This window comes from Lampris incognitus, chromosome 12 (genome assembly GCF_029633865.1).
Source record: "Lampris incognitus isolate fLamInc1 chromosome 12, fLamInc1.hap2, whole genome shotgun sequence".
Lineage (NCBI taxonomy): Eukaryota > Metazoa > Chordata > Actinopteri > Lampriformes > Lampridae > Lampris > Lampris incognitus.
The window spans coordinates 12,903,295-12,928,067 of NC_079222.1; the positions used below are offsets into that span (position 1 = coordinate 12,903,295).

Genomic DNA, 24,773 nt, shown 5'->3' on the forward strand with positions numbered 1-24,773 from the left:
GCGAATCTCAATTTTACATGGTCAAAAAAACAACAAAAAGAAAGAAAAAAAACACAGAATGGGGACTTAAAACTGCAAAGACTATATCGGATGAGCCCCCAGCCCAGAGGGGGATGGGAGGGGACCACCTCAGATCTGCCCACTAACAGACACAGGGGTGTCAGTGACATGGATGTTGTTGGTTGTCACAGGTCTTATCTATGCTAAGGAGACAAATGATGAGCAGTGGATTTGGAGCCGACAGGAAACTCGAATCTGTTTATCAGCGGGCTCAAATCCTCCCTTTACCCCAGCACACTTCCACAGTAACGAATACAAGGAAGGACCCCGCTTTCTCTATTCTGATCACATTCCGTTATTTTCCCATCGGCGTTTTTAAAAAAAATAAATCTTTGGTAGCTGGCCAGTAGAGGGCGCTGGGCGCCGTCCCTTCAAATATCAAGAGATGAAAATCTACTTAAACGTGTTAAATATAATTGAGTTGTATGATGCTTATGAAATAAAAGTGGTTTTCAGTCTGTGAGCGCCTGTCAGCAGCCATTAAATACTGGTTGCAGATGGTATTTGGTTGGTTTCTGTCTGAATACATCTACTTCCTGGGTGAGGGGCGCCCGCCAAACCATACCTTATGTAAGCCCTCAAGCGTTTGGCGAACACGTGACCCGAGGCTGCTGTCTGATTGGTTTCTTCAGATTTTCCATGGGGCGCAGTTCTGTGCGACCCCAGGCACGCCCACTTTTATTGGCAGCGAATTGGTATTGTTATAATGTTTTTAATGTGATTGGACAGTTCTCGTGGCTGTCAACCATGTCCACACCCATGATTGACTGTCAATCATCCGCTGTCTACGAACCCTGATAAAATCTAGAGGGTACATTGTCCTTCCTAATAACTCTGTGACTGTGTGGACAAATCAAGTGTTCCAGATTCCCGATTCCTGACATTAAAGCGGCTGTCAGGTGTGCTGCGCCATGGTAAATTGTGTCTCCCAAGCAAATTTGTAGCCCCAGCTGCCACTGTACCTAATAATTATAACGGCTCTTGTCTGTTTGTGTTTATGTGTTCATGCTTTTTGTGTCATGTCATCTGTATCAGGACACCATTGAAACTACTTGTATCTAGCGGGCTAGAGCTGCTACGAGATGTTTGTAGGATTCTTGTTGACATTGTGGGCCCCTGTAGTTCACGTAAAATTGACCTAATTTTGCGTAACCATTTCCTCATGTGGCAAAGATCCACATTTACCCTCTGGTTGGAATGCGGTGTGGTGGGAAGATGGTGGCGCGAACTCACGTTTGCGGCGGCCTCACCCAGTGCCGACTATGCAGTCTTTGTCCACGTCTATGTCTGATTTTGTGTCATCGTGTGAAGAAATTTTACGAGGATTTATGACTGTGATTGCGGATTGATGGCTGGGAGAGGTGGCTTTGGATTGGCTGGGAGAGCTTGGTCTGCTGTGGGCCCAGGGACAATGGCCCTACCCGGAACTGTGCCCGCAGCGGAACTGCCCATGCAGACTGGCAGTTCTGATAACACCAAAATAACACTGAGGGTGGTATGGCGGCGGCCTCGCCTACCGTCATCTGTGTCATCGTGTGGAGTGCGAGGGAGGTGTGTCGAAGGTGTCTGGCTAGGAGAGCTACCGTTGGATGGGCTGGGGGAGCCTGGTCTGCTGCGTCCGATGGGCCCAAGAACCATGGCCCTGAGTAGGGCTTCGCCCAGAGAGGAATCTCGAGGGTGGTCTGACAGGACGCGGAAGTGGGGCAGGCTAAGCTAATTGCTAGCTAACTGCTAGCCCGGCAGTTCTGACAGTCATCCTGGCTGGGGTTCGTTCTCTGGACAGTGAAATGTCGTTTTATGTGTTTTTGTCTTTTGTGTTGCACTGCTGTAGGCTGGGGAAAAAACGAAACTTCGTCACTTTTGTGTACACAAGTACATGAATGAGATGCCAATAAATTGTTCCTGATTCCTGATTGCTGGTGGTGAGAGGTGTAGTGGCATTTTGGAAAAACAAGTGTTTGCAAGATATACAGCAGTGACATCATACATCTCTAACTGGAGATATGTTTGCATGGCAGCGTCCAAAATTTTGAATCCAACTTATAAACTTCTATTTATCTCCATCCATTACATACTGTTTCTCTCTACCATCCAGTCACAATAAAGCCTGAAAGCATCCGATAAAACAGTCAAGTCAGCCCTAAATCAAAGTTGTTGTCAATCACCCTCTATCCTTAGACTCTATTCAGATAAAGAAAAACTCCACAGAAAAAAAGGTACTTTTCATGAAAAAATATGAGAGAAACCTTGGGCAGACCAACAGAAGGAAGTCCTCCCTCTCTTACAAGACAGATAGGAACTCAGTTGGTGGGCAACAGACTGTGGTAACAGATCTACAGCCCAAACACGTAATGACTAAGATGAAATGACAACGACCATGAAACAATACAATTCGAAGTCTGGAGTCAACCCAGGACTAGCTATAAAAGAGGATTGTGGATGATTTCAGAGGAGGACCTCCCCAAACACACAACAACTATAAGAGGGGTCATATTGGCTGGGGATGAGTTACTCTTCAGACTCTGTTGTGGTCAAGTTTTTCATGTCAACTTGCAGAGGTGTACATCCGGTGTGCATGTAAAGGGAAAGAGGACATATTTCAGCTCTTTTATGAAGTGCGAGTGAATGCAGAACACAGGTATTGGTCCCTGTAAGGCGACTAAAGCAGACGTGACCTTTATCCACCGTTCATGCCGGTAGCCATAACAACAAGAACCCTGCTTCTGCACGGAAGCTAAGCAGATGTGGGCTTGGCTAGTACTTGGATGGAAGACCTCCCGGGAAAACCGAGTTTCTGCTGGAAGTGGTGTTGGTGGGCACGTTGGGGGCAGTCTTTCGTCTGGTCCTAATAAACAACAAAAAGCCATGCCCCAGTGCAGTGACGGGGACACTGTGCTTTAGGAGACGCCGTCCTTCAGATGAGACGTTAAAACCGAGGTCCTGACTCACTGTGGTCATTAAAGATCCCATGGCACTTATCACAAAGAGTAGGGGGTCCCCCGGTGTCCTGGCGAAATTCCCAAACTGGCTCTCTCCATCTGGCCACCTAATCATCCCCCGTGTAATCCATCCATCCATCCATCCATCCATCCATTATCCAAGCCGCTTATCCCAGTTGGGGTCGCGGGATGCTTGGGCCTATCCCAGAAGTCACTGGACAGCAGGCGGGGAGACAGCCTGGACAGGCCAGTCCATCCAGGGCCGACACATTCACACCTAGGGACAATTTAGCATGGCCAATTCACCCGACCTACATGTCTTTAGACGGTGGGAGGAAACCGGAACACCCGGAGGAAACCCACGCAGACACGGGGAGAACATGCAAACTCCACACAGAGGACGACCCACCAAGGTTGGACAACCCTGGGGTTTGAACCCAGGACCTTCTTGCTGTGGGGCGACCACTGCGCACCCCCCCCCCCATGTAATTCGCTCAATAATTCCCCCCTCTCCACCTCAACCTGATGTATGGTGAGCGTTCTGGTGCAACATAGCTGCTGTGCATCACCAAAGTGGGTGCTGCACATTGGTGGTGCTTGAGGTGAGCCCCCCCTCCCCCCACCCTGAAGCGCTGTGGGTGTCTAGATAAAGCACTATATAAATGCAGTCCATTATTATTTTTATTATTATTGATTTTAAAGACATAAAAACTACAGCAAACTCCTATATAACAACACATAAACTGGGAGGACGAATCAGTTAGTCAAATAGGTTTTCCTTTTTTCTTCTTAAAAAAGTTTACCAAGTTACTTCTCCTCCCGTCCCGGTCGCTGCTCCACCCCCCTCTGCCGATCCGGGGGGAGGGCTGCAGACTACCACATGCCTCCTCCCATACATGTGGAGTCGCCAGCCGCTTCATTTCACCTGACAGTGACGAGTTTCACCAGGGGGACGTAGCGCTTGGGAGGATCACGCTATCCCCCGCAGATCCCCCCCCCTGTTCGGGGGGGGGGCTAGTGCAGCGACCAGGACACATCCCCACATCCGGCTTCCCACCCGCAGACACGGCCAATTGTGTCTGTAGGGACGCCCGACCAAGCCGGGAGTAACACGGGGATCCGAACCGCACGGTACCGCCACGCCATCCGGACGCCCCGTACCAAGTTACTTTGTATCTATTTACAAGTGACTGTTTGTTGCTTGCGACACTTGTTGCCACCCGGTGCAGCAGCAGCCCACAACTATCTGTCCCTGCAACACTGAAGGGGGAAAGTTCATGAAATCAGTTTATTCAACCAAGCCTGCGGAGATCCCATCTCCACACGATCCACCCAGTATGAGGGGAAGACAAATAAAAACACAAAAAAAACAAACAAAAAAACGGTTTTGTGAGCAAAATGTGGATCCGGTTGCCACTACTGCGAGGTAAACGGATACAGTGTTGCCACACGAGGAAGATGTTAATGACCCCCGTCGGTTTCATACAAAAGGCAACTTAATGCAGACCGCAGTGTGCACACGGAAGGACACTTCAGACTGGTTAAATGTTATACAGCCTTGTTAGTGTGCTCTGTGTTTCCATTAAAAAGGAAACAGTAAGTCGTATTCTGCTGTGTTTCTTAAGCGTTTTGTTTGTTCACACCTCCACAACCCTTTGTCGTCACAGTGATGGGAACGTGGAAAAGCCTTGGAAAACAGGCCGAATATGTAGTCCTGTTAGGGGATTAACGCTGCACCAGCGCTCGTGCCCAATAAAACCAAAGCCATCATAATATGGAAATCCAGTCGAGCCCGTGTTGAGCCCCACCAGCACATACACGGCTTATCTTGGCTCGTTTCTTTCATGTCCAGAAACGTCCACGAAGGGCCCTCGTCTACTGACTGCTGCTGCTGCGGCTGCTGCGGCTGCAGGTCCCCGCTGCCCGGCCGAGGCCGGTCGGCGGCTCCCTCCGCCGTGAAGGGACGCGTCACTACTCTCGACGCGCTTTATCAAGTCACGCGACCTTAAAACCGGAAACTCCCAAGAAATGAAGGCAACTACGTCTAATTCACTGTCAAGCCTACCTGCAGTTCTTTCTATTAGGAAGGGCCGGCAAGGAGCTCCCCTCGGAAAGGCATCCTTGGTCTGGTTCCTCTCTCTGGTCCAGCTCAGACTTGCGCAGCCTTAGTGAAGGACGTGTTGTCAGGTTTGCTCTGCTGGACACGACAAACACAACTTTGTCCACCGTGTCAACAGGTGCGGCACCGCCGCTCCGCTCCGCTCGGGGCGTCCCCACCAACCCGGTCTGCGGCCAATCACCTCCTCCTCCCACCTGCTCCCTCTTCCTGCTCCCTCGGGACACGGGGCCGGCTGCGTGTCTCTCTGGGTGAACGTGATATTTCTAACGCCTCTGCCCGGAACCTCCCATCAAACGCCTCTCCCGTGGCCTGACAACATTTTAGCCGCTGACATAAAAAGTTAAATCGGCTTTTACGCACGCAGCGGATGAGTCCTGGCGGCGCCAAGCGCAGCTGTGCTAGGTGGCCACAAGAGGGCGCCCTTTACCAAACGTCGTTTGTTTATGAAAACGTAATCGTCAAGTTGTTTTGTGTTACTATTGAGCTTTTGGAAATGAAACAAATTAACCACAAAAGGCCTATTATGCAGGTGCAACTGCCATGTTTGAGCATCACTACACATAGAAACTGAAACAGTAAATCAATTCGTTCAGAAATGTTTATTCAGTTTTTTACCAATCGTTTTTGTTGTTTTGTGTTTCGGTAGAGCTTTTGGTCTAAAAACAACCAAAACAAATGCAGGGCAACACGCAACTTAAATCCTATTTATTATCCAATAGCAATCGTCACGTTTCAACAGTGCTATACATGGAAATCACTGCATTCAGAAATACACACATCCTACCTACTGAGGGTGACGGGGCTTCTGGACTGCAGAGCAAAGATAAGCATTTGGGAGAAATGTCAAAAGCTCTGCCAGGGTCCAGACCCCCCACCGCACACCGCCACTGAGAAATAAGCTGTTTAACTCGCTGCTCGATGCCGGTTTTAGGCTGCCGTGCAAAGAGCACCCTGTGAAACAGCAGCACGGAAGTTAACCCACCTCCCGAGAGGGAGGGACACCGTCCCTCTGAGAGGCACGGGGACCGTCTCTCCCAGCGAGCAGCCGGTCCACATCTCTCAGCATCAACCCGAATCTGGCAGGACGCTTGAATCATTCAGCCAGAACCTGCAGGGGGTGGATGTAAGGGGCTGTGGCTGCTGCCACCCAACTGGCAAAAATAAATAAATAAATAAATAAAACAATAAGAACAACAACAATAAGAAGAAGAAGAAGAAGAAGAAGAAGAAGGAGGAGGAGGAGGAGGAGGAGGAGGAGAATAAGACGAAGAAGAAGAATTAGGATGCTGATTTTGCGTTATTGGTCAGGCCCCATAACAATAAGCACTTCATGATACTGTTATTGGTCACATATCAGCATTCCTACAATTATTTATAGGCCCTAAACTGGTTTCTGGATATTACTGCACTATAGGGCTGTCTGCACATACAGTAACCACTACTTTATAAGGAGGGGGGGGTGTAAAGATGGATTAAGCACAACATCATCAATTCTCTCTGACCAGGTTGTTTTTTTTTAAACCCATTATACCCAAATAGTGATGTACACTGATTTACCAAATATGTCACATCATCTTCTTGACTGCACAAATATGTAAACTGCAAATATTCTGTAAATAGTACACCCAGAAGTTCAAGAGTGACGTGAGTGCAAACCCCCGGACATCCCTGCCCCGTCTTTGTCCCCCCAAATGAACCTTTTCTGCGGGGGCCGTTGCGTAACTGTAGAGAGCAGACGTCCAAGTGCTGCAAACCACAGAAGGAAAAGGAAATACAAATTAAAGCAAATAATGCTGCTAACTCAACTAAACCTTGATGCAAACACTAGGCTAAACTGAGGAGCAGCTTTAAAAAAGCATAAAATGGTTAAAGCCAACATAGGCTACTTTATAATGCATCCTCTGGTAGGCAAAACTGCAATGTGCAGTTAACAGCATGTGATGCTCTTGTAGTACACAGCAAAATAATGGGAGACTCTTGACTGAGAAGCAGTCCTTAGGCTTCACATTCGGCTCAGACACCAAAATCTGGGATGTCATCATCACAGGAGTACTCCCTTTACCCCTTGGAAGCATGGTAGGCAATTATTAAATGGTACAATCCAGAAAGAAACATCAGTATCCCAATGGTGACAACAGGAATTGTGTGGTTAGGATACTAGATCCAAAAAATAAAAAAAGAAGGAAAAAACCAGAACAAGGCCAGTTGTGCAAGTTAAATCTATTTTTATCAGACTCTATATGTACAAACAGTCGCCCCATTTAAGAGAAAATCCTGCATAGGAGCAGCCTATGCACAAACAAATGCAAATTCTCCTGCAACACTATGCATTGATTGTACTGTTGAAAGCTTCGCCGAGGCACTAATGCACTCAGGGTGTCTTACTCAGGATTACTGGCCATGAGCCCTTTAAGTCCTACCATACTTATCTCTACATTAGGAGGGAGCGCCGCAAAAACATCCCCACAACAGAGAGCCCGTCCCGGGGGCTCTAACTGACGACAACTTAATTTGCTCCGAGATGTAAATCGATCATTTAAGAATAAAGCCAATTTAACTAAAGAGGCAGTCTCAACAACATCATGCAATTACGGACTTCCACCACCAGATGGCAGCCATGCATTTTGACTTAACCATTGTTTGATTGACTCGTTGCAACTTATTGGGCATAATCATCATCATCATCATCATTACATTTGCATAGCGCTTCATATTGAAGAGGGTAACTATATTTTATTTTTAATAAACATGTGAATAATGTAATAAATGTAATAATGTAATAAATGTAATAATGTAAGTGTGGATCATCTTGTGCTATAGTCTTTTGCAGTGTCTGTTGAATTTCCTGTGATGAGCCTTTTACTGTCTGACTGAAACGTCACCGTAAGAGCACTGCAATGCTCCCAGCAGCTGCTGTGTCTCAACACAAATTCTAATACATTTATACATTAGATGAATTACACTTTAAAACACTATTGTGATTCAATTTATTCTAATTAGAGGGTTCTGCAAAGCAATTTTGATCATTTCAAAGGACCACGTGATTGGTTTGATTTTCCCCACAACAATATGTTGAGTGTTGATGTAGACTGATTTCATATTCCATTATTAGGAACATGTAGTGATTTTTTGAGATGACTTTGCTTGTCAGACGAACTGTTTTTTTGTTTTTTGTGCTTACTGACATGAACGATTCATAGCGGACCGATAACAACAGATGTCCTCGACGATATATTGCTACAGCATCCTCCAGATGATGCTTGTGCATGAGGGGCCTTTTTTCTGTGTTTGCCAATCTTGTACTAAATAATGTCCACCATTTCCATTTTGAGTGGATTTCATATTGTGTACAAAACTTACCCCAACTGCTATGATTCCTGAGAGAAGAAGACAGCCCAACTATAATCAGTAAGGAGCCAATCACAAAAAGAGATGTGGCGAGGCCTCTCGCCTCCCGTGGAAGCTTGGGAGGGCTTTTCTTGAACTGTTTCCATCATAAAGATGTACACAAGACAAGAGGTTCAACATTTATGTCAACATCTCTCTGAGGGGATCTGTCAAGCCTTTGTCAGGAGATCTGCAAGCCTTCATGCTGAATGTAAGACGACTTAAAATGTCTGTACTTTTGTCAGTTACAGGGGAAGGTGACACTTTCACGTCTGAGACAAAATTTAACCAGTAAGAAAATGAAGATAAATAACCTCTCACCCTTAAAACAGCCATTTTAGAAAGCAGGGCTTTCTCACACACACACAGACACACACACATACACACACACACACATACACACACATTCACACCTAGGGACAATTTAATATGGCCGATTCACCTGACCTCCATGTCTTTGGACTGTGGGAGGAAACCGGGGTACCTGGAGGAAACCCACGCAGACACGGGGAGAACATGCAAACTCCACACAGAAGACGACCCGGGACGACCCCCAAGGCTGGACTACCTCGGGACACGAACTCAGGAACTGTGGGGCGACTGTGCTATATATAGAGGGTGGGGATATCTGCAGTCAGCTGAGCCTGAAGAGGTCACTTAAATGAGTGATGAAACGGATCTCCCACTAAACGTTGTGTCCAGATGTACTGACTCAACTTTCTGTGATAATCAAATATTTTTCTAGACTTTTGCAACACCTGCAGACTAATGTGTATATGGCGAGATAGGAGCATGCATACATAGATGAGTGAGCTCACATGTTGTCCTTTGAGACTTTGCCAAAATATAACATACATAACTCATAGGCTAAGTTGTTAAGACAGAGACTGGAGAGAGAAAAAAGGGAGAGATTAAAACTTATCATCCACCTTGTTTTTTTTTCACAAGCAGTGACTTAGATCACATTTCCTTTTGTATTATCATGCAAAGCTTTTGAACTCTCCTTGACATTAGTATTTGGTCAGGCATGAATTCCCCAAAGTATATAGTATTAACTGTGGGGGACTAACTATCTTTAAAACAAGAGATTCACCGATTAAGGGCCAGAGTTGTAAATCTCTCACCTGTAAACCAACGTAACCACCATCAACAACAGGCAGTTGAATACTTGACTTGATTGTTGGGCAATCCAACACCTGACGCGTCGGTTCAAGTTTGCATCATTATGAGGCAGGAAATGTACGGGGACAGAACATGAATTTAGTCTGAATAAACGCTTTGGTGTCCCCAAGCGTTTTCATCGCAAGCCCCCTCAGAAGAAATCCTACATTAAAAAGACATGCATGTTAGGGTTGATGATCCTGCCTGTGCCCCTGAGCAAGGCAACGGAAAGAAGAACTGGAGGTGGCCCCCCGGCGCTGCAGCTGCCCACTGCTCCTGTACAACAGGATGGGTTAAAATGCAGAGAACAGATTTGTTGTTAGAACACAGTGACAAAATAAAGTGGCTTTCTGCATGTGTATTGTTCTTAACGAGACGCAAGTCTGAGTTGTGCTGTTATGTATATGGATTCAAATGTAATCACGTACCCAACATGTTTGAGGATATAACAGTGTAGAGCTGAAGATCTAAAGGTCAAAACAGTGTCTGAGACTGTTTTTAAATCAAAATGTTCCTCATTTTGCTTAAGAGCGTCTTCAAAACTCTCCTGGATGTCCCCTAAATCCAGTATAACAACAATAATAATAATAATAATAATAATAAGCTCTCTGTCAAATGGTGGAAACTGCCACTTGAACGGCCGGCCTGTCCACTTCCAAGCCCATAGTGTACTCTGTTAATTTGATGCATAAAATAAATAAAATGAATAAACAAAGACGTGAACATAGATTCAATATTCAAGGCAATACTTTTACTTTGAATATTCAAGGCAATACTTTTACTTTGGTACGCAACGCCCGCTTCAAAACCGCTGGGCTATACTAGCATTGGGCAAGAAAAACAATCACATACTGAAAAGCAAACAGTCTCTAACACGCCCAAATATTTTGGTCCTAATACTTTTCCATTGCACTTTTATGCAACTTCTTTCCTCAGGTTGTCGTTTCACCGGCATTCTTCTTCTTCAGGCGTTTGGTTAAGTGTTACGCGTTGGTTCTGTATGACGTCACCCTCAAGTAAACGCCGCTTGGGTCTGTGCTAAAAACAAAACAAGCGACTTTATGTAGAGGGGACTTCCCAGGATGTGGACAGACGAGACTGTGGAGGAGCTCGTCTCCCCGCAGGCTGCCGTAGTAGGCATACAGCTGTCTAAGCAGCGGGGGTTTAACGTGACATGACGTGTCCATCAAACAAACGCAGATACGCTGTAATCTCCCGGAGCCCACGAGGAGCCCACGAGGAGGCTATCCAAAGCGCTCCGGTTTATCGCAAACGGCTAATTAACCGGGGCGTATCAACTCGGGAGCCTCCGGGAAAACAAGCCCCCGAAGCGAGCAGAGAAACACGGACTAAGCCGTTCAATTAACGCCACATCTCTCTAAACGCGTTGCTTCTTCTCTGTCCTGTTTTAATTCGCTCACAAAGTTGCGGCCAGAGTTGGCCGGCTGCTGGCGTGCGGGCTCGCATTTCGCCTGGAGCGAAGCCACTTCGTCGACCGGTTGTGTGACTGTACTCCCCCCCCCCCACTTCCTTGTTTTCCTCCAGCACGCATGCGCGTTATGGCTGAACAAAGAAAAGGAAGAAAAAAGAAATGCAATTTATGTAAAAAACAAATCGTCACCTTCTTAAAATAATGGCCCAAGTCATATTTTCAAGTTTAAAAAAAAAAAGGAATAAACTGAAACTGAAACAAAATCTGTCAGTTTTTTCCTTTTTTTTGGAAACATTTGAAATTATGATTTAGGGCCATTATTTTAAGAAGGTGACGAAATCTTACTTTATTCAGACGTAAAGGTAGGTCCATGTTAAAGACAACAACAAAGAAATACAACACGAGACAAGAACACAAGAATACAGCTAAAACAGCAGCTCACAAGTCCACGATGATTAAAAGCTATACAGACATTTGTTCCAATGTTTCCAGAAACAAGAGGAGCACCTGGTGTCACTTTGTGCAGGCTCAGTTAACAGCATTATAATTACATTCTTGGAATCAATTAATCGACACATGAATTTGTACATAAAATTCCTCAACACAGCATGAAAAGTGGGAACATTGCTAGCCACAAACACATGACTTGCACTCGTCCATCTTGGAAGCTTGAGCAAGACTCTGAGAGCATCATTATATGCTACCTGCAGCTTTTTCATTTTTGCTTTGCTATAACTGCACCACAAGCGGGCTGTAGTACAGTAGGCCATAAAAAGAGCAGTTGTAACCTCATCTGTACACATATTAAATTTACGTGCCAGCATGTTGGCTTGTGCATACAGTTTGCAACATGGGCGCTGCACATCATTGCTGTCACATAAATCATTCCTGATGATGTGACCCAGATATCTTATTTTGTTTACCACATTTAGTGCTTGTTCTGCCAAGAAGAATGAGGGAAATTTTTTTGCTTCTGATCCTCCTTGGTTTTCGCAATCATGACAACACTCTTTTTAGAGTTAAATTTAATGTCATGCTGCACACCATCACTTCAGCAGACTGAGCAGTTGCTATAAGCCAGCACTATAAGGAGACAGACAGTATGACTAAGTCATCAGCGTACATCAGATGGTTAATAAGACTATCCCCACCATACAGCCAGTCTTACACGCTTTTAACTTTTTGGAGAGATCATCCATACATATTGAAGAGAACAGGCGACAGTATTCCACCTTGTCGGACCCCATTGGCCACTGGGAAGGGTGCAGATATACTCTTACCCCATCTGACTTGCATGGTTTGATATGAATACCAAAAATGCAAGATCCTTATCGAATAAGAGAGGACCCCTCGCTCTTGTAGTTTAACAAACAATTTACCATGATTAACTCGGTCAAAAGCTTCTGGTGCATCCAGGAAACACATAAATACTGTAGTGTTACGTCTTCTATATTTACTAACAACTTCCTTCAGTGCATATACACTCACCGGCCACTTTATTAGGCACACCTGTCCAACTGCTCTTTAACGCAAATTTCTAATCAGCCAATCACATGGCAGCAACTCAATGCATTTAGGCATGTAGACATGGTCAAGACGATCTGCTGCAGTTCAAACCGAGCATCAGAAAGGGGAAGAAAGGTGATTTAAGTGACTTTGAACGTGGCATGGTTGTTGGTGCCAGACGGGCTGGTCTGATTATTTCAGAAACTGCTGATCTACTGGGATTTTCACGCACAACCATCTCTAGGGTTTACAGAGAATGGTCCGAAAAAGAGAAAATATCCAGTGAGCGGCAGTTCTGTGGGCGAAAATGCCTTGTTGATGCCAGAGGTCAGAGGAGAATGGCCAGACTGGTTCGAGCTAATAGAAAGGAAACAGTAACTCAACTAACCACTCATTACAACCGAGGTATGCAGAAGAGCATCTCTGAACGCACAACACGTCGAACCTTGAGGCAGATGGGCTACAGCAGCAGAAGACCACACCGGGTGCCACTCCTGTCAGCTAAGAACAGGAAACTGAGGCTACAATTCGCACAGGCTCACCAAAATTGGACAATAGAAGATTGGAAAAACGTTGCCTGGTCTGATGAGTCTCGATTTCTGCTGCGACATTCGGATGGTAGGGTCAGAGTGTGGCGTCAACAACATGAAAGCATGGATCCATCCTGCCTTGTATCAACGGTTCAGGCTGGTGGTGGTGGTGTAATGGTGTGGGGGATATTTTCTTGGCACACTTTGGGCCCCTTAGTACCAATTGAGCATCGTGTCAACGCCACAGCCTACCTGAGTATTGTTGCTGACCATGTCCATCCCTTTATGACCACAGTGTTCCCATCTTCTGATGGCTACTTCCAGCAGGATGACGCGCCATGTCATAAAGCTCGAATCATCTCAGACTGGTTTCTTGAACATGACAATGAGTTCACTGTACTCAAATGGCCTCCACAGTCACCAGATCTCAATCCAATAGAGCACCTTTGGGATGTGGTGGACTGGGAGATTCGCATCATGGATGTGCAGCCGACAAATCTGCAGCAACTGCGTGATGCTATCATGTCAATATGAACCAAACTCTCTGAGGAATGTTTCCAGTACCTTGTTGAATCTATGCCATGAAGGATTAAGGCAGTTCTGAAGGCAAAAGGGGGTCCAACCCGGTACTAGCAAGGTGTACCTAATAAAGTGGCCAGTGAGTGTATGCACAAATATGTGCTGTGTCTACTTTTAAAGCCAAACTGATTGTCAGTAGTTGTAAGATTCAAAGTTGTAAGATTTTAATATTGTAGCAAATTCGGGGGCAAGCACAGGAACCGTCGTCACAGCCGGGACGCGAACCCGTGTCACCCGCACCGCAAGCGACAACGTTAACCAGTTGACTAAAGGGTGCGACCCGTTAGCCAAGGTGTCTACTTATCCATGCACGTCACACTACCCCCCTCATTCGGGAAGCGCGCCCCCACGCTTCAGCATATCAGCTCCCTCACGCCTCTGGGCGCACGCGCTTCCGATGACCTCACAGTCTCACCATCCCACTTCTGACACCAAATATAGCGAATTCGGGGGGCAACCACAGGAACTGTCGCGGCCGGGACGCGAACTCATGGCTCCCACACCGCAAGCGACAACGTTAACCAGTCAACCAACGACTGGGTAACGTTGTCGCTTGCGGAATGGGAGATACGGGTTCGCGCCCCAGCCGTGGCTGTTCCCGGACTGCCCCCCTAATTCGCCCCCCCTAAATTTACTGCACACCTCAACTTCCCAAATTATATATTTATGAGCCTTTTATTTTTGGATTGAATTGTAGGACCATAAATTACACAGTTCTGACTCTTCAACAAGAATGAAATGTTAGTTTAAAAAATTGATGCATAGTTATTGTAGCATTTGATATGCTGAAAGTAGAAACAAAAATAAGAGTTGTGTTCAAGTCTTCAGAAAGCCTATATATGAGTTCTCCTTATGGGCCTGCAAATCGAGTATTCATAAAAGAAGTATCCGGGAGGGTCCGCGGTGGTGTAGCGGTCTAAGCATCGGCTTTGCGTTGATACAGTTGTCCACTGGGGACTGGGGTTCGCGCCTCGGTCTCGTCAGATCCGACTATGGCCGGACACGATGAAGCAGCAGTAATTGGCAACGCTGTCTTCGGGAGGGGGGTGGAGTCGGCTTGTGTTCGTCACATGAATGCGTCTCTGTGTGTGTCGGAAAAAGCAGTGGTTCGGCCTGGATTCACCTTGTCACGACAGTGGGGCGGCGTCTCCTTCAAGACTGCTGGCCGGAGAGACGCAGTAGGCCAACGCATGCAGTACGAGTTTGACCCAAATTAGGGAGCGACTGGCCACTAAATTGAGAGAAAAAGGGAAAAATCAGAAATAAATTTATATTTAAAAAAAAGAAGTGTCCGGGGAGCAGAGCAGTTTCCTCAGACAAAGCTGATGCGATGTGGACCAGCTAGACTTGACGCATTCAGCTTGTAAATAACCCTTAATTGAGGTTTTACACGGCACCTCATACGCAGGGCCGCCGCTATCATGCACTGTGTGTAGGCCACCAAGTGCTGGATGGGGCACCAAAACAGCCTAAGGCAGTGTTTCTCAACCCAGTCCTCAAGGACCCCCTATCCTGCAGATTTTCATTGTAACGCTGCATAGGTAGCCCTGCTTGTACTTACTCAACCAATCATCTCACAACACTTAATTATGCAAGGTGTGCAACATCTGACATAATTCATTGCTGATTGGTTGAATAACTACAAACAGGTACCTATTCAGGGTTGCAAAGAAAATATGCAGGATAGGGGTTCCTTGAGGACTGGGTTGAGAAACACTGGCCTAATGGTCATAATAGTCATAATTATCAATTATCAATTAAAATGAAGTACAACTATAATAGGCACCATCAGAGTATTATAAGCAATACAAGATACTGTGGCGAGCTGGGCATGAAAGAAGGAGGCGAGGGGCAGAGAGCTCGTTTTAATGACAGCTCCCGCGCCCCGTACACTGCACGACCCCGGGCGTGCTCTTTTGTTTGCTCCCAAAATGGCTGCCGAACCATGGCTCCCCCCCGAGGTCACTTTTAAAGCATCAGCCTTAGTCACGGTCCTGCAGTCAGTCAGTCAGTAATCTACTTAGTCCGATATTAATTACATTTACTTACAATAATTGCTCGAAATAATAAAACGAATTGTGGCGCCCCCTTCTCCCTGTGTTTTGCACCTGCCCTGGCGTCAGCGTCAGTTTCGGGATTTTATAACTGAAGCGCAACAGTGCATACTAACTATTCAGCCTTCTTCTTCAAACCCCAGAGCCTTACAAACCCTTTATTTTATTTATTTATTTTTTGTTCTTTCGTTTTATGTTTTATTTACCTCATGCATATATGTCTGTATATATTGGTGCTGATTGATTGATGTTGTTTAATCATGCGATTTACAAATAAAATTTGTAAATAAATAAATAAATAATGGCGCGTGGGGGAAAAATGCGCGCGGCCCCGTGTATCTTATGGCGAGAGAGTGAACCTTAGAATAAGGGTATTCATGCAGATGCATCATAAACTTAACGTTCATTTCGTCGCTGGATTCTGCCTGCATTATTTTACAGTCCGTTTAGGCGACTATACATTGCTGCTTTGTAGGCTTTAAAAATGTATGTGCGCCCTCTAGAGACGAAACTGAATAGCACGTCACAGCAATTACACTGTAGCCTAGTAGTGGGCACAACGTACTAGTACTATAATTTTCTTGTTCCTCTTGTTATTGTATTAGTAGTAGTAGTAGTAGTAGTAGTAGTAGTAGTAGTAGTAGAGTTGCACAAAAGGGATGCTACAGAAGCTTCTGCTCTATTAGAGCTATGAGAGCAGGTTAAGCGGTTCAGATAATGGATGGATGGATATTTTTACATATACCACTTTTTTTGTTTGAAGTTATAAAACAGCAGCAGTTTTTTAAGCAGCACCCTAACACATTTCTGTACTTGTAATATGCGGAAAAAAGTCTCTCAATGCCTAGTTCTGGTCTCAAGAAAAAACGCCTGTGGTGAGCTTTAGTGTTGGCTCCCTCAGCCTGAGGCCGGGTGTCTTTTCATCAAGATGACTGACAACTGCAGGGCGTGAACCCACAGTGGGGAGTCGAGCACAGTAGTTGCAAAAAAGGTTTGCTGCCTTCAGGCAAAAACAAAAAAAAACTTGCAACTTTAAGTTTTAAGCTAATTTGCTGAAAATTGATGGTCACAATTCTTAAAATATCCAAGGTCAGGGTTAGTTATCTTTAATATCGTTGTGAATATTTTCACGAATTTGGCTTTGCAGATTATCCAGAGAGTAACCATCCTCTTCTCTATTCATGTACTTTGCTCCTATTCCTGCAGCACAGTGTATAACAACTCTAATAAATACTTGAAATCCTGCTGACCTCTAAGTATGTTCACTGAAGACTTTAATATGAAGTCTTTTCAACAAAATCTGAAAATGGCCTTTGTTATAGCCCCTTTGTTATATCACTAGCCACTGGCCTTCCTTTGTTCATATGCCACTTTTCAGTAAAAGCACCATACCTGCTTATTCGTCAGTTTGTTCAGCAAAATATCCCATTTTCTCACATCCTCTGGATCATTTATAGTAAAGTAAACTCAACGGCCTGGATGCTCGTATGTCTGGACTGAGCAGCATATAATGGGAGCCTGCCGTAGCACTTATTCAGAATGTAACAGGGCTGAAACATGTTTTTCCCTATCAAGAAATCAGTGCCATCTATTGAAATCTTTCAAATATGCAATATTTCAAAATGATCAAACAAAGGTACCCAATTTATAATGGCTTTTTGAGTTTTAATTCATGAGTGGAAAGTGTATCATGCTATCTATACCTAAGATCTCTTCCTTTATGATTTTAATGTGGAACATATCTCCACAGTATACAGGCAGAGGTGGGACAAAGTCATGGCTGTCCAGGTCACAAGTACATTTCAAGTCTTTGCACTCAAGTACCAAGTCTAGAACCAAGTCAAGACTGAGAAGTCCCAAGTCCTAAGTCCTAAACTCTGAGTTTCAAGTCCTAAATATGTCATTATGTGATTTTCATCAAATTTAATTCCATTTTAAAATTGTAATAACAGAGTAATAATAAATATACTAAACTTACACAAATCTCAAGGAGATTGGTTGCATACTTTATAAAGCATCTCATCATTGGGCTTGGATAATGTATAAGGTCTTTCAAGTCAAAAGGCTCAAGTCCAAGAGAAGTCATGAGTACCTGATCTTAAAGTCAAAGTTGAGTTGCAAGTCTTTTCCGATTTTATTAAGTCTAAAATCATCAAAATGTGTGACTTGAGACTGAATCAAGTTCAGCTCATGTGACTTGAGTACACTCGAGTGCTTTCAAGCTCATGGTAGTCCGGCTTGTAATATAGGTTGTAATACATAAAACTGTCAAAACTACAATATAATTTTGTTTTTTTCAAAATTTTCAATATCATTTTTCCATTTTTAAAATTCTGCTAACATTAATCTCCATGACATCTATCCTATTCCAACCTCTTATCAGACAAATGGTGTTGCTGTATTGGTAAATCAAAGATGACTGGGGGCAAAGTACAGAAATAATTAATGTCTTATGGATTGACAAATCACATTACATGACTTGGTATAACAGTAAAAAAACATGATGTGGCTAAAATAATTTGTGGAGGAGGTTACTGGGCATCCATCATTGCCTTTCAATATTGGAGGTAATGGGGAGAGGCTAATTACGTTACCCATTATTCAAATTCAGTACATTTTTATTAAGGGTTTGATGCAGACCTTGATTTAAATGCAATGGTCCACACTAGATAGCATGAAGTAATTGAAAGGCCTGACATGTAATATAAAGTAGACTTTCATACTGATAAGCAGGAGGAACGCCAGCCAGCTAGGTTTCTCAAAAAATAGCACAAGACATAGTCACATCACACAGATTCTGGGGGACTTCTGGACCCTCTGTAGTTGGAAGGGTCTTTACTGGAGCAGCCGATGAGAAAGGTAGAGACCATGTGGCAGCATAAAAGGGCAGCTAACAAGAGAACAACACTCCAGCAATGGAGCCATTAGCCAGTAAACGAGTGCAGAGCTAACCATGGCCAGACATCATGTTCTTTAACCCCACTATAGATGCAAAAAAAGTTAGAACAAGACTGCACTGTTTTTCCAGTTTTCATGAATGAAAGATGAATGTGAAACATCCATCTTTGGGATGGGAATAACAAAATGTGGAGAAAGCGCAATACCGGTGGATGGTAAAACAGTAGCAGAGGGGAAGGATGTACTGATTTATTCTTGCTGCTTAAAATGAGTAACAACCTTAAAGCAAAATAAAAATGAACCACCCAGTGATGTCCACTACTGCTGGAGTCACACTGTTATGCAGCACTGGTCTTGTTTTGAATCCCCCCAAGGAACCGTGTTATCCCTCCTCCGTATCTCTCAGCTTTCCATCAGTCTGAATGAATAAATAGTTATGTGGCTAGTGAATTAATCACCTTCCTTTAGGATGTATATTAAGGCAGAGGGTGGTGCTAGAAAGAAAGAGTGCAGGGAATCCACATTGTCCTTATCATATTTAACTTGTCATGTGTCTTATGGATTGACAAATCGGGTGGCACGGTGGCCCAGCGGTAAGCACTGTTGCATCATAGCCAGCAGGTCCTGGGTTTGAACCCCAGGCTGCCCCAAGTCCTTTGTGTGTGGAGTTTGCATGCTCCGGTTTCCTCCCACCATCAAAAAGACATGCATGTTAGGGGTACTACTCCTGTCCGTGCCCCTGAGCAAGGTAATGGAAAGGAGAACTGGAGTTGGTCCCCGGGTGCTGCAGCTGCCCACTGCTCCTATACAATAGGATGGGTTAAATACGGGGGGGGGGGTGACATTGTCAAATAAAGTGTCTTTCTTGCTTTCTTTTCTCTTTCTTCTTCTTTCTAGAAGCCTTGGATATGGCATAATAAAACATTCAGCAACAAATATTTATGGCTAAATGATTAATATTGTGTCAGTTATGTGTTAGCCATAACTGTCCTCAATTGCCGTAAGAACTGAGTGTGAGTGATCTCATTCTGAACAAATTAGCATCTAATTCTTAGCAACTAGTGACTTTAAAATAGTGACTAATGGCAGTCATAATAGCAAATAGTGTTTAAAACAATAAGTACTAGTAGTCTCTAATGTTTTAGTGACTAGTGACTTAAATGAATAACTGATAAAATGGTCTGCCATACAATTGAGTAGAGAGATCTGCCGGCTGAGCAAGGATGAGATACACGAGCAGAAACCTCAAATACATTTAAGTGCCATTGAGAGGAGTGGATGGGAACGTGATACACTAAAAACAAACTCTGAAAATGAACCAGATAAGCCAGACACAATTATGGACCCTAGAAGGCAATCCATGTAATTGCACAATAATCATTTGATAACACTGCTTAAGACAAAAAATCTTGGGGGAAAAATGAAAGCAGGGAGTGAAAGCTAGGACTGCCTGATATGGCAGATCTATTTGACAGATATATTTGTGATCTATGGCAGATATATTTGTTAGATCGTCCAAATGTGACAAAAGCAGGACATTGAGAATCCCTGGTGACTTGGGACTGGCACTCGCTAATACACCGTGAGAGGAGGATTGCAGAAAACCATCCAACATTTGATATATCCAACATAAATAGCTAACTGAATAAACAAAGTACAGTTCTATGATACACCATGTGCTGCAACTTGGACACATCGTCAGTAATGAACCCGGGGTCATCAGGTGTTTTGGGTCTTAACATCAGACACGCTGGCCTGAGCGACCCAGCCGGGGGTGATCAAGCCAGCCCCGACTTGTGTCCAGGTAGCTTATTGCCCCACGTGTCACCCCTCTTCACCCATAGCCAAAGGGCAGTCTTTTCCACGGCTTCCAAGAGGTTTCTAATGGCTCTTCTTTGCAGCCCACAAACCCCTATGAGTTGGCGTTCGGGTAGCGTGGCGGTCTATTCCGTTGCCTACCAACATGGGGATCTCCCCGGCTTGGTCGGGCGTCCCTACAGACAATTGGCTGTGTCTGCGGGTGGGGAGCCGGATATGGTAAGTGTTCTGGTCGCTGCGCTAGCGCTTCCTCTGGTCAGTCAGGGCGCCTGTTCGGGGCTGGGGGGAATAGCACGATCCTCCCACGCTCTATGTCCCCCTGGCGAAACTCCTCTATGTCAGGTGAAAAGAAATGGCTGGTGACTCCACATGTGTCGGAGGAAGTATGTGGTGGTCTGTGGCCCTCCCTGGCTCTACAGAGGGGTTGGAGCAGGATGACTCAGGAGAGTAGGGTAACTGACTGGATACAATTGCGGAGAAAAAAGGTAGGGGGGATCAAAAAAAACAAAACAACAACAGTCCTAGGACACCGCATAGAGACTGGCCTGCAAAGCCCTTGCAGCTCATTTCAACCTTAACCCCCCCCCCCCCCCCATGGTCGGTTCCCAGCTCACGGTTTGTTTGTCTGTTGTTCTGCTTGCTTTTAACTTTTTAACTTTTAACATTAATTACTCATAACTTAATAACCCCTTGGTGGGCTTTATTTGATCATCGGCTCCTGACTTGATCGCACTAAATCCTCCGATTCTGTAGTGCTGGGGCTGTGTGCGGCATGTTTCAAGCTTGTGGCTAAGCTAACTAAACAATTATGTGACTTTGCCCTGTGAGGACTGTTTGCTACTAAATAAAGTAAACAGAAAAATCATTGACCTTGAAGAGGATGTTTGACAGCTTTCTGATGAACTCCATAAGAAAGACTCCTTTTTGACCACCTTCATGGACATGGCTTCTGGGAAGTCCAAATGGATTGCCTCTCTCAGTGCAACCATCCAAGACACAGTTCTGTGGGATCCCTCCAATTGTCCATGGATTTCCACCTAACCACCAGTCGTCCTGGGCTGAAGTGGTGGTCCGCAGTGGCAAGAGGCTCAGATTGCGCTGCCCCCCGCCTAGGCCTATCCAACCCCTACGTGACCTTATCTGATGACACTCCGGTCCAACCCACTGATGTTCCTGTGGCTCCAACGCGTCTCGATTGGTGCCCTTCTGTAAAAATAACAACTGCCGACACTGCAGCTACCCCGCTGGTGGCTAGAGGTGTTCAGGTGGCTTGCCATTCAGCTGTGAAGCCAAACCAACAGCCTTCTCCCCGGGTAATGAAAGAGGCCGTGAAAAGACACTCTCGAAGTCTTCTGTGCCCTGAGCTGGCAGAGAAATCCATTCTCAGTGCTGATGTTGCTGCCTCATCACAACACTTGTTTGGTTGGAAACCACATCCCCGGTCGGCGATTTCAACACAGTGTGGATTCTGTACTCTCCTAAAATCCAAAGAGGAGAGTAACAGAAGAATCGAGTCAAGCAACACAAGAATCGAGCACATGCCTGTGTCAGCATTCATTAAAAGGTCATAAGTCACTTTGAGAAAGGCTGTCTCTGTGTTGTGATACTGATAGAATCCTGATTGAAACTTTGCAAAGATAATATTTTTTTCCACAGCAGCAAGAAGCTGATTAGAAACAAATTTTTTCAAGAATCTTAGAAATAAAAGGTAGTTTAGAAACCGGATGATAATTATCTCTGAAGGTAGGATCAAGCCCAGGTTTCTTTAGGACTGGTTGGACACAAGCAGTTTTAAAGTACTATGGGACACAACCAGTGGACAGCGAGCTGTTCAAAACACAAAGCAATTGGGACCCAGTGCATTCCATTACTTATATGATAAAAGCTTATTTGGAATTATGTAAAGAGGGCTGGAGGATATTCTCATATGAGACATGCTTTCTAGACGTTCAGGCAATGTAATAGGGGAAAATAGCTCAAAATATCCAGGTGCAGGTGGTCAACATCTAAAAAGGTAGGATTGGGGGTAGTACTAATGCTTATTGGCTTCACCTTTCCAACAAAGTGTGATTAAAAAAAACTTTTCACAATCAACATCAAAATCAGCAGAGGCACAAGAAGAGGCTGGGTTTACTAACTGATTGACAGTCTTAACTAGAATTCTGGGGTTGTGTTGATGGGCAGAAATAAGTTCAGAAAAGTAACAAGCTCTTGCATCTTTCACCATCCTATTATAGAGGAGTAATAACTTTTTTCATAGCCACAAAGTGGCCCTGGAGACCGGATTTTGCCCATCTGCATTCTGCTTTTCTCCTTTTATTTGTACTTTTACAGCTTTGAATACTATCATTTAACCAGGTCTGTTTTCTAGTCTTTTAATTAGATCTGGTCTTTAAAGGAGCTATGAAATCTAAGGTTGAGGAACACAGATAATTGAAAGAATTAACCAAATCATTGGTGTAGGAGAAGTCAGGAAACACACTGCCATGGGAATTAAACAGTCCACAGAATTTAGAGGCACTATGCTCATTAAAGAGTGAGTGTGCTTAGAGTGGGATACGACAGTAGAAGCCTGTAATAATTAATTCACAGTTAAAAGCAACGCATCGGTGGTCAGATACAAACATGTCAATGATTTCCGCAAATGATTCTCAGACCCAGACTAAAGACCAGACTTTTCTACACCCATTTCAAACATTGTCTTTGATCTGTCAAAAAATAAAATAAAAATAAATAATTAACTAAATAAAAAATCATTTGAGATCAAGCAAGTCATAGGGGTTGATCTGTAAACAATGCACCGGGGGTGGTGGTGGTGTGGAAACCTTTGTGTGTCTTGGCAAGGATGAAACCCTTGAAAGAATTTTTAGCATTGCAGCCAGATTTTTCCTCTCATTTGCTGAAAGATTGTCATGACAAGGGATGAGGTTTGAAGTGCTAGATATATTTGAACTTCAAGTTTAGGTTATTGATAGGGGGAACATCCCCTCTAAGATCTCAGAAGGCTGGGATGATGTATCCATGGTAAAATACCAGCTCGTAACGGTCTTTCCCCAACATGCTGTGTGACCACTTGCTACCCTTGCTACTACAAGCATCCCTCGGTGGAAATTGTTGCAGCTGGGTGCCTCCATCCCATTAAAGCACCTTCAGCTGAACCAAACTCTCCTCTGCAATGTGACCCATTAACATAATTTTGCTTGCAGATCTAGGAGTTGTTGAATCTAATTTCTACTTGTGCTTGGATTGTACTCCCAGCTTTCTTAAATTGGGCCCAAAACACTGCTAGATTTCTAGTCATGTTGCAGGTTACGGGGGGGGGGGGGGGGACTATATTGAGCCCTGGGGCACTTGCCACACTGTAGAAACAACAGAGAAAATGGATATTTATCCCAATTACAGCTATCTGTGTGAATGAATTTATGGATTATTGATTTGAATGCTTTATCAAAGCACTCCACCAGCCCGTCAGACTGTGCTTAATGCTAACGCTTAACTTTAATGTCAACTAACCATACAACTCATGAAATGTTTGTGATGTAAATGTTTCCTTAGTTGGGTAGTACTGGGAAATCTTGAAACATGGCTTGTGCAAAATTTTAAGGGAATATGCTAAACAGAGCCATTACCTCTGGGTATCACATTATGTAAATGACCACAACCAGTGAAGAGCGCTGTCCCCATGCCCTAAGCTTGGTTAGCCTATTACCAGGCAAATGCCAGTTCTAGTTGATGGGGCATAAATCAAAGTGAGGGGCCTCGAAGGTGCTTTTTTGATTGGCTGGGGAATTAAATATAGATGGCACACCACTTCATGGATGTCTTTGTGAATGCCGAATAATTAAATTTGGAACATGTTTGCATCTATAGGATTAGATTTATTGTTAGAGCAACATATGATGTTATGCTGTCATTTCTATACCTATAGCAGCAATTTTGGTGATTACCTCTGATATATATTGACAGGATACTTTATTTACCAGAATAATACACGTTGTGCCAATGAAGGGCAAACAAACAGACACTTATTCCTCCAGTGTAAGGAGAAAAAAGATTAAGGATCACATTTGTTTTGAACGTCAATGTGAACCAGTCAGAGCAGATTTATTGTCAGATCAACACAAATTAGGGCAGTTAAGGGAAGCTGCGGACGTGAGACACAAGAGGATATATACCACCAATTTATAGTCCTCTCAGAGATAGTCAACAAGGTATTTATTAAGATTGATTATATAAATGGACACAGCTCTTCAATACTTTGGCTGTCTCACATTGGAGGACACATGCACA

At 44.4% G+C, this 24,773-nt stretch overlaps 1 long non-coding RNA gene and 1 pseudogene across 1 annotated transcript in view; both read right to left on the reverse strand.

Moving 5' to 3' along the window:
- The window catches only part of LOC130121859 (uncharacterized), a 7,865-nt gene extending 2,575 nt beyond the window's left edge, over positions 1-5,290 (reverse strand). The window contains exon 1 of the long non-coding RNA XR_008811101.1: positions 5,065-5,290. This is a non-coding gene — a long non-coding RNA (uncharacterized LOC130121859). The remainder of the gene's footprint in view (positions 1-5,064) is intronic.
- A 1,841-nt stretch (positions 5,291-7,131) lies between these two features.
- LOC130122166 (transmembrane protein 230-like) lies at positions 7,132-9,729 on the reverse strand (annotated as a pseudogene).
- Positions 9,730-24,773: the final 15,044 nt, after the last annotated feature.